Source organism: Lissotriton vulgaris, chromosome 9 (assembly GCF_964263255.1).
Source record: "Lissotriton vulgaris chromosome 9, aLisVul1.2, whole genome shotgun sequence".
In the NCBI taxonomy this organism is placed as follows: domain Eukaryota; kingdom Metazoa; phylum Chordata; class Amphibia; order Caudata; family Salamandridae; genus Lissotriton; species Lissotriton vulgaris.
The window spans coordinates 822,412,105-822,431,858 of NC_141697.1; positions in this window are offsets into that span (position 1 = coordinate 822,412,105).

The window sequence follows — 19,754 nt, forward strand, 5'->3', positions numbered from 1 at the left end:
TTACTTCCCACCCTATTCCCCTATAAACCCACAACTCGCTACGAACTAAAAAACGCAAAATGTAATTAAAATAAAATTGATAACTACTAAAAATGTATACAAATATTAAAAAACAAACATTACTTACAGAAAAAATACATCACATACATTTAAAATATTAACTAAAATACATTAACACTAATAAAAAAATCGATATTTTAAACAACAATATTTTTGCAAACGATATTAATGACTTCTGTATTTTTGAAAATTATATTTCTTACCTTCAATTCGATATTCTTGACCACAATATTCTTGCTGTCGATATTTCTGTGTCACGATATTTCCAACTCGATATATGTGTAAATCGACATATCCAACTCGATATTCTGTCTGAATATCACTTTCAAACCTGCAATGTTATTCTCCTACAAGAGACTTGGGGGCCGATTCCGATCTGGGTCGGAAAGCACTACAACCGAGCCGGATCCGGGGTGTTTTCCGACTGATCCGGACACCTGCAGTCCGGCCGAGCAAGTACAATGCGACCGTATGCTTTCGGACTCTGTTCGGTCGGACTCCCATAGAAGTCAATGGGAGCCGGTGGTACGACACGTACATGGACTCCCATTGACTAAATGGGTACGTTGTGGACAAGTGCGCCCCCTACAGTGGGTACGCATCGGTGCCATCCGTACCGTACATGCCTGTGTTGGGGAGACCCATGGGTCTCTCCTGTGTCCGAGTCATAAGGCTGTGGGTAACAGGCGGTCCGACGCAGACCCCTGAAGTCCAACTCCAGGAGCTATTGCGAGCTGGATGCTCCGACTCGATCCGGCTGTCTGAATCGAGTATCGTTCTAGCTCGGTCTTAAAACGTCTCCATTGCACGCCACGTACGGACCCGTAAACGATTCGGACGGAGATTTCGTGCTTGTTCGCATTGTACTTCGACTTCCGGACCCGTGTACGACCCAGAGGGAAAATTCAGTCTCCGAATCGGATCCGCTAATGCCGAACCCGATTCGGTACCCTACCAACCGAGATCGGAATCGGCCCCTTGGCTAGATCAACCGTTTCATCTACAAGATTTCAAAACACATCATCTCCCAGCTGTAAAAAGTGCTAAATTTGGACACTCAAAAGTAGGGCTCGCAACATATACCTAAATAAAGAGCATTAGTGCAGTTAAGGTGCTGAATATTAAATTAACAACGACAAATGCCACACTATCACTCAGAGTAGATATAAGAAGTTTCAACAAGGACCTGTGTTGGTGCTCATTACCGTAGACGTACACTCACTCGATAAGATAAATGGTGTGAAACTCCTAGGAGGGGAACTAACAAGTTTGCTAATGGAGGAGCCCATGTCAAATTTCGTACTAACGCGCGATGTCAACATGCACTTGCTGGGGCCACTGAAAGAGGACCACTCCCTGGAAGATCATCTGTCTGCCTGGAACATCCCGCAGCAGGAATGCAATAAGTGGGGAAAGCAAACCAGGTTGACCAAAAATCGACTGACGGACATGGAACATCTAAACTTTTGCCCATCAAAGGAGCACTTCCTGGGAGATCACCCCCCTCAGTAGCCTCTCACAACACGTCAGCCAGCACCTCAATAGATTACACTTTGATAAACCTCTCCATGAATTACAAAATAGCAGACTATCATCTTGGAGCAAAGGATCATAGTGACAATCTCCCTCAAGAAATTACAATGATTGTGCAAGTTTCTAATCCAAACCAGCCAGTTGAGGATCCTAGCTCCGTAAATACTGTAAATAACAAAAAGAAACTCTTTGGGAAGAAAATCGAATGCCAGACCTAAAAGCAACAACAGGCTGGGTACACTTCACCAAAGCATTAGGAGAAGCTCACTCAGCAAATGAAGGGCCACGATTGATGACAAGAAAAATACCTCGACATGGGGATCACCCCACGTCACAAATCATGCTAGCCAATCACCTATCCAATTTAAAAAAAATGGCAAATTCAATGTCTTAAGAAAACAATATATAGATCACTACGGAGGCACTGCCTATCTGGCATATATGAGAATGTCCTAAAGGAGCTGAGACAACTAAAAGCAACCAAGAAGAAGTTTATCTGACAATCGAAAAAGGAATCAGAAGAGATTCTGAGCAAATCTACTCCATGACATAAAAAGCAATAAGAGCACAAGATTCTGGCACATAGTAAACAGATTACAGAATCACACAGAGTCAGCACTCACTTGACAGAAGAGGCATGGGCGAGTTTTCTTTGGCAAAATTATTTTACAGAATCCTTCCGCAGATAACAGGTTATACAGAGGCAGGAAAAACTCATGATTTAAACAATGCTCAGGCAACATTCTCAATCACAATTAGGGTCAAACACATCAGACTAGCCAAAGGCAGGAGGGAGCGCCGGGCCCAAACAGCATTCCCCCGGTTCTGGTTAAACTAGGCAGGTATTACTGGGCAGAAGCATTAAAACTAGTCTTTGAGCAGATTCTTCAAAGAGAAACAATTCTAGCTTCTAGGACGGGGCATTTTTCTCCCCAATTTACAAGAAAAGTGACAAAAATGCTGAAAATAATTACAGGTTGGTTGACTTAATAGACAACATGGCTAAATACCATGCTGGACTCATTCTAGATGAAAAAACAGATCAGAGGACACAGTCATCCCCTTAATCAAACAGGTTTTAGCAAGCACATGGGAACAACCACAAACATATTAATTCTCTTCCTGCTGATAGACGCTGTAAAAGACGCCAATCTTCCAATATACATCTGCTTCATTGATTATTTCTCAGCCTTCAATCATGTGGACAGAAAAATGCTGTGAGACAAACTCACCAAAAGAAATATTCTACCCAGAATGATTCTGCTACACACTGATACCTGGGTCCGAGTGAAGTTGGGAGCTGGCGACCATCTGTCAAGAAGGAGGGCTGAAACAAGGCTGCGCATTAGCCCAGCCTTGTTCAATCTCTTTTTGTCAGATCTCTCAACCATATTAGATACGTGTAATTCTTATTCCCCAAAGATGGGCGGCTTGTCCTTGTGAATCTATAATATGCTGAAGACCTTGTGCTCATCAGCCCAACTCCAGTTGGCCTGCAATGCTTCTGGACACCACTCAAAGTTATTTTGCTGAATATAAAACTAGACAAATCTAAAGTCATGCAGTTGAAGCAAAAAGCGGTTACCCGAAAACGCCACTGGCATCTTGCAGGACAACGCCAGAAGCGGTGAACAAATATAAATATACGGGGGATCATAATGCATAGCAAAGGTACATTTACGGCTCAAAGAGAGGCATTAAAAAGAAAAGGAATTGCATTGGCAGTAGCACTAAAAAATCTCCAGTACAGAATCGTTGGTCCAAGCTTTACTCCACCGATCCAGGTGATACAGGCACAACTCATTCCAACTGTTATCTATGGGAGCAAGCGTATGAGGAGTACGGACGGTAGCGCGCTGGATAGTAACGGGAGCAGTGAGAATGATTTTTCACTTACCAAAATACACTTCACAGGCTCAAATAAGGCTGGAATTCGGAATACAGGGTGTAATGTAGTCGATAGACAGTGCCCAGTGACCACACTGACCAGGCACTAGGACCAGCCCGAGGGAAGACCGAGGGCGGGAGGAAAGGGAGGAGCTGGGGGACGAAAGGGCAGTTCCCTGCTGACCACCATGGCTGTAGCACATGAATAAAGAAGCTCCTGAATAATAGAAGTTGCCTGCGTGATTTATTGCCTGCTGAGACACGACAACTGGCGACGAAGGGTCTAAAGACACCCTGCGCGTGTACCCAGCAGCGACCGGCGATCGACTGACCCCGGGCTCGCCCCACGCTTGGAGGCTCGAGCGCGCTGCGACGGAAAAGGGAATAACGCCCACCGAGTGCCCACCTCGGCGGCGTGCAGCCAGAAAGAACGCCCACCGAGTGCCCACCTCGGCGGCGACAGCGTGGCAAGACGCAGACCTAGGAAGCGCCCACCGAGTGCCCACCTCGGCGGCGACAGCGTGGCAAGACGCGGACCTGGGAAGCGCCCACCGAGTGCCCACCTCGGCGGCGACGGCGTACTGAGACATCCACCCACCGAGTGCCCACCTCGGCGGTGAAATAGACGAAGACTACCTCACCTGTGCATCCAGCGGCGGATCGCGGTCCGGGTGAGTGAAAACGCCGACCCAGCCAGACTCCCGGTTAAAATACAAATAAATAGGCCGAAATCCCGCCAGAAACGAGATTCCCGGCGGCCATCTTGGAGTCAGGCAGATTGGACCAATCCCCTGCGAGGGATTTCCGGCGGCCATCTTAAAGTCAGGCAAGAGTCTTGGAAACAAGAAAAAAAGAAAACAAGCACTGGCGAGTGCAACGAAGAGACTAAATAAGCACTGGCGAGTGCAACGAAAAAAGAAAACAAGCTCAGGCAAGTGCAACTGAGCATACAAACAAGCACGGGCGAGTGCAACGAAACCGACAAACAAGCACTGGCGAGTGCAACGAAAATATTAAATAAGCACTGGCGAGTGCAACGAAACCGGCAAACAAGCACTGGTGAGTGCAACGAAGATACTAAAGAATCACTGGCGAGTGCAACGGTACTTGCAAACAAGCACTGGCGAGCGCAACAGAGATAACAAATCAGCACTAGCGAAGGCGTCAAGACCCACGAGCGAACAATGCCTGACCCCGCCTCTGAGAGCACGTCGCGTGCTTCTCTCCTGCGGCGCCCCGAGCCCCTTATTGTCGAATCGGGCAGGAGCATGAGTCTGCGGTGGCAAGAATGGATAGAAGACTTTGACACCTTCATAAAAGCGTCCAGGATTACAACCGAGGAAGAGCAACTACTATTCCTCAGGAACCTGATTGGCAAGGACGGTGGACGGGTCATGAAAGAACTGCCAGCAGACTCTCTGACGTCCTACACGAAAGCACGGGCTGCCCTGAACGGTAAATTCCTACACAAAAGGAATGTTGACTATGAGCGGTACACCTTCAACCGGGCCGTGCAAGAGAGAGATGAACGTGACTCGTCTGGATCGCCTAGCAGAATACTGCGAGTTCGAGAAGTTTTCGAAGGAAGACGCTATGCGACTAAGAGTCATAGAAGGATGCCTCTCCGAACCATTGAGACGCAAGCTGCTGAAGAAACACTATGCATTAACAGACATCGTGGACATGACGAGAATAGAAGAACAAGCGGACGAGCATGCAAAGAGCATGGAAGGCGGAAAAAGTGAGCGACCGGAACGAGCCTTCAGGATGCAGTCTCGGCGCGAACCTAGGCGGTCTCCGCCAAGTGATCGCTCATCCAGGTCCAAGAAACACCACCACCAATCTCACCGGGGGCACAAAGACAAAAGATACACGAAAGGACGCTCGGATAAGCACACCAAATGTTACCGATGCGGCTACGACTTCCCACATGCAGATGCATGCCCAGCGCTGGGAGAGCAATGCCGGAAATGTGGGAGAGACAACCACTTTGAAAGCATGTGCGGGGCCATATCAAAGAGTGACCACAAGGGAAGCCACCGACGATACCCGAACTCAAGCAGTCGCCATCATGCCAGGGCTGTCGAAGACAGACGTGACCCATCCTCCGGGTCATCACAATCAAGTGACCGCTCCTGCAGAACATGTCAGTCTCGGCGATCATCCTCCCGAGAATCTCGATCTCCATCACCTACTCCTCGAAAGGAATACCTCTATCGGGTAGCAGACCTTGATCAACTGAAAGAATATCCACGTCTGGACATCAACGTTGGCTCTCACCCCACCCAGTTTGTGCTCGATAGTGGGGCAACGCTCAACTACCTACCAGCCACTGAATACCACCGGATGAATCCACAACCAGAACTAATGGAGGCCCATGTGCAAGTATACACGTGGATGGCTGAAAAGCCACTGCCGTGCCTCGGGAAGTTTGAAACTGACCTATCCTATGAAGGCCAAACGATACCAGCATACATTCACGTCATTGAAGGGCCCGAAGCCGACTGCCTTCTGAGCCTGGCAACTGCCGAACGGCTGAAACTGGTAGACATCCTATTCAGAGTCACTGACAAACCAGCACTCATCCGAAAATTCCCAAACCTGTTCCAAGGCCTAGGAAAACTGAAGAACTGTCAAATAAAATTACATATAGATGAACAAGTCACGCCAGTGGCCCAACACCACCGAAAAATTCCATTTCACCTCCAAGAAGCTGTGGAGAAGGAACTCGGAGACCTGCTAGAGGCAGACATCATCGAGAGAACGGAAGGACCGACCCCGTGGGTCTCCCCGGTCGTAGTGGTCCCAAAGAAAGGAGAAGCTGGCAAAGTTCGTCTGTGTGTAGACATGAGAGCGCCCAACACAGCCATTGAAAGAGAGAGACATCCTGGCCCACACATCAGTGATATGATCACGTCCCTCAACGGAGCAAAGATATTTTCAAAACTGGACCTCAACAAAGGATACCATCAGCTAGAGTTGCACGAAAGGTCGAGATACATCACAACGTTCTCGACACATCTTGGACTATTCAGATACAAGAGGCTAAGTTTCGGAGTGTCATCAGCGGCAGAGATATTTCAAGAGGCCATCAGGAGAACAATACACCACATCCCACAGGTCCTGAACTACAGCGATGACATCCTCGTATACGGAGCAACGGCGGCTGAACACAACAAGGCGCTGAATCAGGTCTGTCAAGCACTGCAGGACGCGAACCTCACACTTAACGAAGCCAAATGTGAACTGCACAAACCAACATTAAAATTTTTCGGACACCTGTTCTCTGGAAACGGAATGAAACCAGACCCAGAAAAGGTAGCAGCGCTGAATGACACACCAAGCCCGAAAGACGTTGGCGATATACGATCATTCCTAGGCATGGCCAGCTACTGTTCCAGATATATCCCCGACTATGCCACACTAAGCTACCCATTAAGGAAGCTCACTAAACAAGGGCAATCTTTCCAGTGGTCCACCCAGTGTGAAGGAGCCTTTCGGGAAATCAAGAGAACTGTTGAATCAGCTAAGAACCTAGCATACTTCAACCCAGCAATGAAGACGGAGATAACAGTGGACGCCAGTCCCGTAGGATTAGGTGCCATCCTAGCACAGTATGACAGGGAAGAAGATCAAAGGCACATTGTAGCGTATGCCAGCAGAAGCCTGACTGACACAGAGAGGGCCTACTCGCAACCAGAAAAGGAAAGCCTGGCGGTTGTCTGGGCATGTGAACACTTCCACATCTTCATTTTTGGAAAACATTTCACACTCATAACGGACCACCAGGCCCTAACAACAATCTTCGGGAACCCGAAAGCAAAAATGCCACCGAGAATAGAGCGGTGGGGCCTAAGGCTGCAAGAGTACACATACACCATCATCCACAAGCCAGGCAAAGATGCAAACCCAGCAGATTACATGTCACGACACCCCATCAAAGACAACAAACGAGAACACTCAATAGCGGATGAATACATTCACTTCGTAGTGAATCAAGCGAGGCCTCCGGCTGTTCCACTGGATGCAATCTGTGAAGCAACACAAACAGACACCACCATGCAAGAGGTGAAACTCATGATCCAAACCAACGGCTGGAGATGCAAGCCAAGTAATGGACAAACCAACACCGACATAGCGGCATTCAAACATGTCCGTGAAGAACTGTCGATAGCAGCCAATGGACTCGTTTTACGAGGCACAAGAATAGTAATACCACAACAACTCAGACAAGGGGTCGTCAACTTAGCGCATGAGGGACACCGGGGTGTAGTAGCTACAAAAAGAGCACTCCGTGAAAGGGTCTGGTTCCCAACACTAGATCAGATGGTGGAAGCGACATTGAAGGACTGTCTGCAATGTCAACTCGTAAGTCGTCCAGACCCCCCTGCACCGCTACAAATGTCCCCACTACCAGAGGGCGTCTGGCAACACATAGCCATTGATTTCTACGGGCCGATCAAATCGGGCCAACACGTCCTGGTCATCATGGACGAATACTCCAGATTCCCCATCGCCCAGCTGTGCACGTCTACAAAAGCATCAAGTGCCATACCCATCCTGGAAGAGGTTTTTGCCGCCTGGGGAATCCCCCTAGTGGTAAAGTCGGACAATGGACCACCCTTCAACAGCCACGACTTTGCTGAGTTCGCCCAACACCTCAACTTCACACATCGCAAGATCACACCATTATGGCCCCAGGCCAACGGGATGGTTGAACGTTTCATGGCCACGATCAAGAGGACCTTACAGCAAGCTGAACTCACCGGAAAGCGCCCACAAACAGCCCTTGATGAGATGCTGCGGGCCTATCGAAACACGCCTCATTCCACAACGGGCAAATGTCCCGCCACCATCATGCTAGGACGCCCAGTGCGCACCAGAATACCGATGATGAATCTGACTGCGCCAGAAATGGATTCTGACTCTGATCACGAAGAGATCATGGCAAGAGACAAAGAAAAAAAGGAAAAGATGAAAGAATATGCGGATGAGCGACGTCACGCGGCACCCCCGCAAATAAAAGAAGGAGACTGGGTGCTGGCAAGACAAGAGCAGCACCGAAAGACTGACTGTCGATATAATGAGGTCCCACTCAAAGTAATTCAACAAAAGGGAACCATGATCACCGCGGAGACTGAAGGAAAGAGACTCACCAGAAATGTGACATACTTCAAAAAGTGCGGACCCACTGTCACCGAGTCACTGGCCAATCCCAAACTAGAGCCGGAGGACCCGGAGAGACTGACAACCAACAGCCCACTAACAATGGAAGTCACCGACGACAATGAGAGCGACAACCCCGACCTGCAAGCACGCCCGAGACGCGTGATTAAGAAGCCATCGCGTCTGATCGAAGAACCGTAACAAAATGAACTTGTAATTCGATCAGGGACATTGTCATTATGCCACTATCCACCGAGGGGGGAGGTGTAATGTAGTCGATAGACAGTGCCCAGTGACCACACTGACCAGGCACTAGGACCAGCCCGAGGGAAGACCGAGGGCGAGAGGAAAGGGAGGAGCTGGGGGACGAAAGGGCAGTTCCCTGCTGACCACCATGGCTGTAGCACATGAATAAAGAAGCTCCTGAATAATAGAAGTTGCCTGCGTGATTTATTGCCTGCTGAGACACGACACAGTTGAAACAACTCGCTCGCAGAGGTGCTTATGTCATAAGCTGGTATAAGATCAGGAGAGCTGAGCCTGTCATTTATGGAATGAATTGCTGTCTAAGAATAGCAGTGCAGTGAACTCCTATTTGCAAGAGTCAATAGATCAACTGGGCCTATGGGATCTCTGGGAGGCCTCTGCATCATACAGTAGCTTCAAACAGCTTGTAAAAAAAAGAAGTGCTAAAAGGGTGTCCTTGGCAGAGGATAAAACACTGCTGTCTGGGAGGGTGCACAGAGGGTTTACTCTGCACAGTTACACAGGGCAGTCCCACAACCTTGCCTAGGTGCACGGTTCACCAAAGCAACTAAAAACAAATATCTATTGCACCGACTTGGCATCCTTACATCTCTGCTCCACCTACCACCATGGAAACACCCGCAGACAACCTTTAGTGTGAGGCAGCAAAAGAGGACGTGATTCACCTGCGGAGCACATGAGGAGAACTTATACATGAACGCAGATGACTGCTAAAGCCCCTCGTTAATGCCAAAGGATTGCGAACTTGCAGGCAGGCAGTGAAAGCATGCTTTGCTGGCAGTCACTGGTGGGGATGTTCAGTTAGCCTGTTGCTTCGTATGGTTCCTGAGAATTGCTGAAAAGAAACTCAACATTAGTAACAGTAGATTGCCAACCAATAATTAATCATGTATATATCTCTTGGCCAAAATACGGAAACCACAGGAGGTTAAACAACTTGGAAAGGAGATTGATTCACAGTCTAAAGGAACCAATTGCCTATTTGCACATTTACTTGAAACTTATAAACTGTTTTTGCACAACAGCTTTTGCCATCTGTAGTAGGAGACTAAATGCTGCTGACTTTGCACACTGGTTTTTGCATCCAATACAGAATTTCATAAACTCTTGACCTCAAATATTTTAGATAGCAACAGGAAGTCTTACTCCTGATAAATCACTTTTACCAGTTTCTGCTTTTGCTATCTGTATAATTAGTTTATATGCTGTCAACTTTTTCGCACTGGTTCTTGTTTCCAGTACAGTATATTGTGGTAGGAGTTTAAACGCTGCTGACTTTGCACAATGGTTTTTGAAGCCACACAGAATCCTATGGCCTTACAGACTCTTAACCTCAACTAGTTTAGCTGCTAGTTGCAGGTTTTACTTTTGATAAATAATTTTTAACAGCTTCTGCTCCTGCTATTTGTATAATGAGTTTATATGCTGCTGGCATTTCACATTGGTTCTTGCTGCCCACACAGTATTTTGTGTCCCTATGTTTTTTTAATTCCATTAATCTTAGCTGCTTAAAGTAGTTTTTAAAATGTTTGGATTAACTATCTTTTACTGTTTTAGCTGCATGACCTCTCCACAGAGAGTACTGTTGGACCTGTATATTGATATAAGATTGAACTTTAAATTTTGGGTTTCAATTATGGTTGATTACTCTAAGGAATTGAACACTAATTGCTCTACCTATTGCAATGATTTTAATGAATAACGTAAATAAAGATATTACGTACCCACATTCCATACAGTGATCACGCGCTCCACATGCCGGACATCTGTACACGTTACCCAATGGCCCTTATTGTGACCACACGAGGTCGAGACACACCAACATTTGTTATTGGGTGGAAATAATTTATGATGCCATGACTAGGCCTGCATTTCTAACCCTAAACTGGATCTCTGCATTGTTGTATGATATTTCAAGAAATCTATAAAAAAGTAGCTCAAAACTATTGTACTTCAGGTCACGATAGATCCGGCAAGATGGCTAGGGGATGACCTCATAGGTGACTGTAATGTTAAAATGGCAAAGTAGTTTAAAGTTTTTGTATAAATGGGATAAAATCGATGCTGATATACTATGTGTTACACTGTATAATGTTGCTCCTATGCGGAAGCCTTGTCTTACTCCTTTTTATACAATTATTGACAAAATAAAATCAGTTTTTTTTTAAAACGATTGTACTTTGAGTCAGTCGTCAGGCGTCCCAGCGCTATCAGAACCCCAAGGACCAGAGCCAGTTAGTGAATAGCGACAGATATGTTACTTACAGGGAAAAAGCCAGGTTTTTAAGGTTTTACGAAATGCCAGATGATTCGACATTACTCTTGTCTTAGTTTTTTCAAGGTAAATTCACATTCTAGCAATATTTTGGCAAGCCAGATAGGAGAGATTGGTTCTTCAAACCTTTCTGCAGCCTAATGAAAGGACAATGCTCTGAAGGATTAACATCTTGCAGCAAGTAAGGTGAATAGACGCCGCAATTGACTGAAAGCTCTGCTGAATCCATGGGGCAGAGGTCCGCCTGAAGCTGCCGTCAATTGGGCAAGAGACTACATCTGGTCCTGAGCATTTGGCATATAGCAGACTGAGAAGAAGCACAAAAATGTAACCTGAATTCCCTGCCACTGACAGAAATCTGACATATTGCCCACTTCATGGGTCCAAACAGAGGAGTGGCAAGGCGGCCTCGAAGGCGATCCCGCAGAGGTCACCTTTTTTTGATATCCAACATGCTAGGAAAGGTGAAGGTTGTTAGTCGTTTGAACCGCTGGGCGTCACTGATGGTACGCACATGCCCTGGGTGTGATATAGGGTCAGCACCTTGATCTTATTCTTTAGTCTAAAGGGTTTTCTCAGTGCTACCGGTTCTTAACACTGGTGATATCTGAAAGATGTAAGAGGTGTTATTCGCTTGAACTGCTGGGAGTGACACAGATGGTATGCATGACCCCTGGGTGTGATATAGGTTGTAATTCGGACAGTAGGGAAAATTTGAACCTTGGAGATTAGGTATGGCTCTTGCCTGGACAAGGAGGACCAGTGGTTGTCAAGTTGTTCCTTGTTTCCTTGTGAATTATTGTTATCTTTGTCCTGTAGCCTGACAGATTACCAGGCTCACTTAATCCCATGTACCACGCAAAGCCTCCCCTCCTCAATGGGTAGCATGCACTAAGGAGCGGGTAAAGGAATTTTTTGACAAAGTCATAATTTTTTCTATGTCCGTTTTTTTCTCTTCTATCTTTCTTTCTCTTTTCTCTTTCTTCATTCTCGATGTTTTGGTTTTGGTAAATTATTTAATATTTGCATGTCTTGTCTTGAGTGTTGTATTTTATTAATTACTTAATATGCTTATGAAGGCATCGCTAACGTTTACAGAACATAAACGTCACACACACTTCAATACACATTTCAAAATAAAGACTAGTAAGACACCATTAGGAATTGCAAGTCTTTTACTTGTGTACTGGAAACTCAGGACTGCTGTACGTTGTGTCGATCAGGAATCCGCACTAGAGTCTGCCATTCGGGTACCCGCCGGAGACCAGGCCCCACTCTGCTTTCGATTTCCCAGGGCGGGTTAGCTGGCCACACCCGGGGGAACAACCTGACGAGGGCTCATGACTCCATGACTAGGCCTTTTTCCTCACCCTAAACAGGATCTCTGAATTGTTTTATGATACTTAAAGAAATGTATACAAAGACGCTCAAAACGATTGTACTTTGAGACAGTCCTCATTCCCGCTTCTGTTGGCTGTACTTCTGGCAACACCATTTAATTAAACCAACGGTTCCTGTTTTGCCAAACAACTCTTGTCTTTGTTTTTTCAAGGTAATTTCACATTTGAGCAACAAAGACTATGTCTTGACTTGGCGCCCCCAGTGCGCACTTTGTGATACAGCCTAGTATTTTAAATTAGCATTTTAGGTGCTCACTTCATGTGACACGTCTCCTGCTTTACCTTTAATTAAAGCAAGTGATTTAATGTCATATGTCAGAGATGCAAAATCATATAAAGAAATTTCAACTGACATAAATAGTGTGCCCTCAATGACGTTTGAAAGAATATTGCTCTAGTGTGTAGATTTTCTGTTATGTTAGGTTATGCCCAGATGTGGGTCCCTTGCCCACTTTCCACTGGATTCAAGCTAACCAGGCTGATGAAGGGTGTTACCCAGAAACAGGTCCCACAATGCTTGTTTCTGGTTTAGGGAAGACCTGGCTTGACAGTTCAGGCTGGACTGTTCCCATGAGGCACATGGTCAAGACTGATTTACATATAGCTGGGTCTGAACTGAGGTGGCGAAGTGAGCTGAAGGATGATGATGGATTCAACACAGATCTGTGACTCGGGGTGAGTGTCTGAAAAGTTTTGGAGCTCTGTCCATCATCTCCTTGTGTTTGCTTTGTTCGCGCTGAGTTGGCAGGGTATGCCCAGACGTGGGTCCCTTGCTCACTTTGCCACTGGATTCAAGCTAGCCTGGCTGATGAAGGGTGTTACCCAGAAACCAGTCCCAGGATGCTTGTTTCCGGTTCAGGGAAGACCTGGCTTGGCAGTTCGGGCTAGACTGTTCCCATGAGGCACAGGGTAAAGGCTGATTTGCATATAGCTGGGTCTGAACCGAGGTGGCGAAGTGAGCTAAAGAATGATGATGGATTCAACCCAGATCTGTCACTGCGAGTGAGTGTCTGAAAAGTTTTGGAGCTCCGTCCATCATCTCCTTGTGTTTGTTTTGTTCGCCCTGAGTTGGCAGGGTATGCCTAGATGTGGATCCCTTGCTCACTTTGCCACTGGATTCAAGCTAGCCTTGCTGATGAAGGATGTTACTGAGAAACCGGTCCCAGGAAGCTTGTTTCTGGTTCAGAGAAGACCTGGCTTGGCAGTTCGGGCAAGACTGTTCCTATGAGGCCCAGGGTCATGACTGATTTGCACATAGCTGGGTCTGAACTGAGGTGGCGAAGTGAGCTAAGGAATGATGATGGATTCAACCCATATCTGTGACTGGGGGTGAGTGTCTGAAAAGTGTTGGCACTCCGTCCATCATTTCCTTGTGTTTGCTTTATTAACTCAATTTGGGCAATATATTTTGTATACAATATTTAGGATCAAATATTTATTTCAGATGATATTCTGTTAATGATATTCTGCTACCCTACAATCCAAGCGAATGTTCTCTCGTATCTGACCCTAGACCATTTGAGTGCATCTTTTGTTTTATTCTTCATGTATGCTGAGAGGCTGTTCCATACATTTTCTACAGTTCCACCTAAATCTCATGACATCTAGCATCACATCTTGACAGCCACCAGTTGCTGCTAGGATATATCTGCAGCTGAACATCTCAGAACCCCAGCACTTACGATATTTTGTGGCTGTTTGGGACCGAAAGTAATCTCCACCACCATTGTCAAGTAGGGTCTACCAGCTCCACAGTCTTCCTGGAACTGGTGTCATAACAGGATCCGTGTGTGGCATCAGGGCTCTGAATTTCTGCCACTGAAAACGAGATACAGCACCAGCCACTGAGTTTTCGCACCCAGGAATGTGTCTGGCTCTAATGGCTATGTTTGCCCTAAACTGGCATCCAACCAAGTGTCTAACCATGCGAAACGTCACTGGGCAATCCCTAGATTCAGAGCTTGAACCACCGCATGATTGCCCACCCCCAGAGTGATTTGCCTGTTGGCGAGGCACTCCTGCCATATGGAAATTCAATTTCCCTAGTAGTAGCTGCATTTCGCCTAGCGTGGCCTTGTTCCTCGAAAATAGCTGATCGATTATCCACCTGATATCCTCTACCTTGATTGGAGGGAGCCTATCTATGCCTTCTTCTGTGTCTAACTCAATCCTCAAGAAAGATGGCTGCATGACTGGGCCCTCCGTTTTTTTGTGTGCTATTGATGCCTCTAGTTCTCCTACCATTGCCACAAAATGCCCAATAGATCCTCACACTCAGTAGTGCTTGGAGCACCTATGAAGAGGAAGTCATCAAGGTTGTGTACTCGTGGCCCTGTTGTGGCAACTGTTGTCCATTCAACTCCCATTCAAGGAAAATTCTGAATGTTTCAAAGTATGCCCATGAGATAGTGCAACCCACGGGCAGGATCTTATCGTAATAATAGCTGCCCTCAAGATACATGCCTAGCAGGTGGTAGCTGTCTAGGTGCAATGATAGGAGGCAGAAGGCCGACTTGATGTCTGTCTTTGTTAGCAACACCCCTTTTCCTACAGATTTAATCAGATCTATGGCATCATCCAGGGTAACATAGGACACTTAGCAGCTCCCTTGGTCTAGCCAATCATTTACAGATTTACCTGGGTGTGTGACAGGTGATGAATCAGCCTGTTCTGTCCTTCGTCCTTTGGTACCACCCCGAGCTGGGAGACTATGAAATTGTTGTAGGGAGGTTCGGTGAAGGGGCCAGCAACCCTACCTAGTCTAACTTCCTTATCTACCTTCTGCCTGCGACAGCTGGGTTAATTTGGAATTACTTCAGGTTCTGACTAAAGTGCTGTACTCTGGGACCCTGATATCAAATGGTGAAATCCCTAGTGAAGCCATGTGCCAGCAGCTGTATGCAGTGGGGAATTGCTTAACAACTGTAACAAACTTGTTGTATTTATGGGTGTGGGGAGCGGGGGGACCTGACTGTGGTTGCTTTCCTGCTCCTGGTGTTATTGGTGTCTTTGCTATCCCCTGTGCCTTTAGCTTTCTTGCAATCAATTGCTCACACCTTCCCTGTCCGCTAACATGTTACTCATTATTCCCTCCACTTCCTGATGGTCCAGTCTATCACAAGCCAGGTTTGTATTTTTCCCTGAAGCCCTCATCATAGCTGAGCCATGCTTCCCCTTGGTACATCTGCAGCACCCTGTGTACCTTCTGCTCATTCAGGAAGAGTACTGCTGCACTTTGTGGGAATTCTTCTGGAAAAACACATGCCAGGATACTGAAGGTCCATAGCCAGTGTTCTCTGGACCTCTTTACCCTTGGCTTGCGCCTAGCCCTCCTGTTCTCCTTTTTTTTGTCCTGCACTTTCAGGTCCAACCCAGCCTGATGCAATTCTAGTAGGGAGAATATATCTATAAATTCTAAACTCCAAATCCTTTCTTTTACCACCAGTGTGATGTGGCTGGCCAGACTAGTTCCCCGGGCTATGTTGGGCGGGTTCCCTGGGGAAGGATGCCGATACTCGTCGGCATGCTTTCCTTCCACAGCCCCAGGAAGCCCTCTCTCCATCCAGGCCTTTGTGGGGGCAGTACTGCTGGACGGAGTTGATTCTTTGTTTGCTGAAGGGTTAGCCTCTTTGTTAACCTCACCAGCCATTGGTGCCCCAAGCTGGTGCTTACCCGAGCCTTTCTCACCCATCGGAGTCCCTATGAACTCCCCAGTGCTTCCCTTAGCCTGAGCCTGTGTCGGGGGTTCCCCACTCTGACTCTGCCGCTGCCAGGGGCCCATGCCTTGCCACAGGAAGGGAGAGTAATTTGGAGGGGGGAGCCCACTGTGTCGCTGGGAATGGTGATAGGCCCCCTCCATGCCCCCGAACCTCCTTGCCAAAGCCCTGCGTCGTGTGGCATGGCTTGCCCTGCTGTGTCCCACCCAGCGTTGCCCTGGTAACCTGGCTGTCCATGCAATGGGTAGTTCACTAACCCTAATTGCATGCCAAGGTTAGCTATTCCCCTTACGGGGCCACTGCCGCCTTGTGGCACTGCCGCATCAACCGATTGAGCCCTTGTACCTGCGCTATTTTGCACTTGTGTCTCACCAGTGTCTGCAGCTTTATCTTTATCCTTGCCAAATTTGGACACTTTATCTGCCGCAGTCCTGGCTACCGGTGCCGTCCACTGGCCATATTGACTGTCCTCGTCGCTGCTATTCATTCCGCGGTTCTCCGAGCGTAAAGGCGGAGGTGGTCACTTTTGTCCTTTTGACCTCTTGCTAGGTCTCACCGAACTGATCACTATGCATCCTCTCTGGCCTGTATTCTTACCATGGGACCGTGTCTCCTTGTACCGCTTGCCATCATTCTTTGTTTAGAGGCCGCTGTTCCGGCTGCAAGCCCCTCGCAACTAGGTCCTGGTGACTGCGATCTTCCTGTTGCTCTGCTCCTAGCCCTCACTGCCTTTCCTCGGGTAGTGCCCGTCTGCTTCGGACTTCCTGCGTCTTCCTGTACCAGCATGCCCAGCACCTACCTGCTGACCCACTCCTTGCCTTTGTGCGCCACCAACTCATATGCTCTTCTGAGCAGCTCCTGCAGCTCCACATCCAACTCTGGACCTTCGTTCTTCCCCTGCTCGCCCATGATGTGCATCTTTGCGCACTCTGCCTACATCTCCTCTACCTCTGTATCACCCTTGAATCTGGCAGTATTTGTGGCACTCTCTCGTTGTCCGCTCCCTTGCCTTCAGGCACCATATTCCGCAGCGCTAGGCTCCTTGCAGGCTCCTGCTCCAGCCAACCGCCTTGCAATCAAATCCCTTCTGTCTAGCCCTACAAACCAGAAAGGTGAGGGAGAGAGACAACTGCTAATGATCGCACAGTTTGTCAAGTGATTGAGCCAAGAATTTAACTTGAGGCTTATTGCATTCAAAGTTTCTGGCTCTTCCCGGATATGCAGAATGAGTAGAGAGGAAAAGGCTGTTAAGTTATTGCCAGCGTTGCCCTTGCCTTGCCTCACAGTGACCGCTGCTCCAGCCTGGCACTCCTTTGACCCAACCCTGACTCAGTCGGGTGGAGGTTGCCACCAGTAGCTCCAAAACACACTGGCTTGGCCGCTCCTCTTTAAGGCTCCCTCCTTACAGCGTGGTTAGTCAGCCTGCTCCCTTTGTGGCTGGCGGCTCCCTTTGAATGCGATGTAGCAGGACCCTTCTCTGCGGCAGGACCGCTTGGGCAAGTTGAGGTCCCTCTCTTGGCCGCAGGGAGTGCAGCCTCCTCGCTGACCTTGAAAGGCCCTAAATGCGAACCTCAATCAGGCGATGATGTCGTCTCAGATTGCGCTCCTCCAGAGTTCCGACGCCTGGATCCATGGTGTCCTCACGGCCGGTGCTTCTTCAGGAGGTACAATTCAATCTTCCAGGGCACACAGCAAAGGCAAAATGTGCTGTTGCTTGCCCCTTTAACTGTGCCCTGCACACAGGCTCTCCTTGTGATTAGGCCATTTGAATTCAGCCCACCAATCGTGGCATCTGCTTTTTGCTGGTTTGCTGTCCTTCCCGCCTCCCTGGTGTCCGCCCATGGGAGGCGTTCAACGCGGGCCCTATCTGGTCTGGCTATGCCTCCATGGCCTGCGGCTCTTTTGTCTGAATTCTTGCTGATCACACAATTAATTATGGGTGTCAAATCTTATGCCTCCCCAGGGCAGGCGTAACGAGGAGAAATATCTTTATTTCTCTTCGTTTTTTCCTCTTACAATGTGTGCTTTCTATGTGGGCAGCTCATATAGAAAGAGGAAAACATCTCTATGGATTGTTTCTGGTCAGAAAGGTGCCCCTTCCTGCACTTAAACAATCCTGCTGACAACACAGACATCGTTGCACTATGGTGCAAGGGTGCCTGCATTGGAGCTAGGCTGCTGAAACGGTGCCAGCGCAGGGGGAAATGACAGCAATGCACTGTATTGGCTAAATACAGTGCATTCCTGCCCTTTCACTTTGACATAGGGCAGTGCAGCAAGCTGACTAGCTGTGCTGCGCTATGCCAACTCCCCATATAAATGTGGAGTAGAATCCACTTACTGAATTTCTTCATAATAGTAATCCAATGGCAGAGGAAATGCAGCTGCTGGATCCTACGCCATGTTTGGAGTTGCGTCCAGGAACTGGAGGATTTCCGTTCCTTCCACATTTTAAATGATTAATAGAAAAAAGAGAGGCAGCTAATAGAGTTGAGTGTGAATTAGTAATTAGCATAAATAAAAAATCCTGGAACCTCATCAATGTAATAGATAAATCTTCTGGATTCGCCTTGGTTGCGGAGGCTCTGGCGGCTGCCCTCTGGGAGTATCACGTACATCGAGGGATTTTCTTTCCTCTTTACAATCTCATTGTATCAGCGTATGCCGACGATATGCTGCTATACGTCCGTGACCCGGAGTACAACTTAACCCCAGTGCTGAGGGAAGTGACCCACTAGAGTAGTATTTCAGGGTCTCAAAATCAATTGGGCTAAATCTATAATTTTCCCTCTGACCCCAGCCATGACATCCATAAAATTCGAATTTCCACTGAAGTGGACAGTGGACCTGGCGCGGTACTTAGGAATCCAGGTTTATATGGACTCTGAGTTGTTGATTAGCGAGAATTACAGTAGAGCAGTCGCCAGGTTGGAAGGAGATGTAGACCAATGGATCTGTCTGCCATTGACCTTGATGGGCCGCATCTTGCTGATGAAGTTGGTCGTATTACCGCGATTCTTCTTCTTGTTTCTAAACATTCCCATGGTGCTTCCGAAACAATGTTTGCAACCATTCACTTGCTACTGGTAAGATTACCATGGGCCGGAAAACACTCTTGTATCAAATGGGTAACCCTCACCCTACCATACTCCATGGGCGGCCTGGTGGCTCCGGATCTGGAATTGTACTATAGAGTAGCACAGGCCTCCCACGCACATTACTGGGTACACGGTCCGCAGAATGACGAATGTGCCCTCTCCTCTTCCCCTACTTCTATTTCAACCGCCCAAGAGGTGATCTGGGATCCTAGATTCCATCAACTTCATGGTCCATACCTGGCAGAACTTACTGAAAAGACAGGCAGGTGCTCTTTGTAGGCCCGTGGAGTGGTGCATCTGGCTCCCTGTGGGTAGTGATAATGTTGTTCAATGGGCCTTGACATCGCTTGAT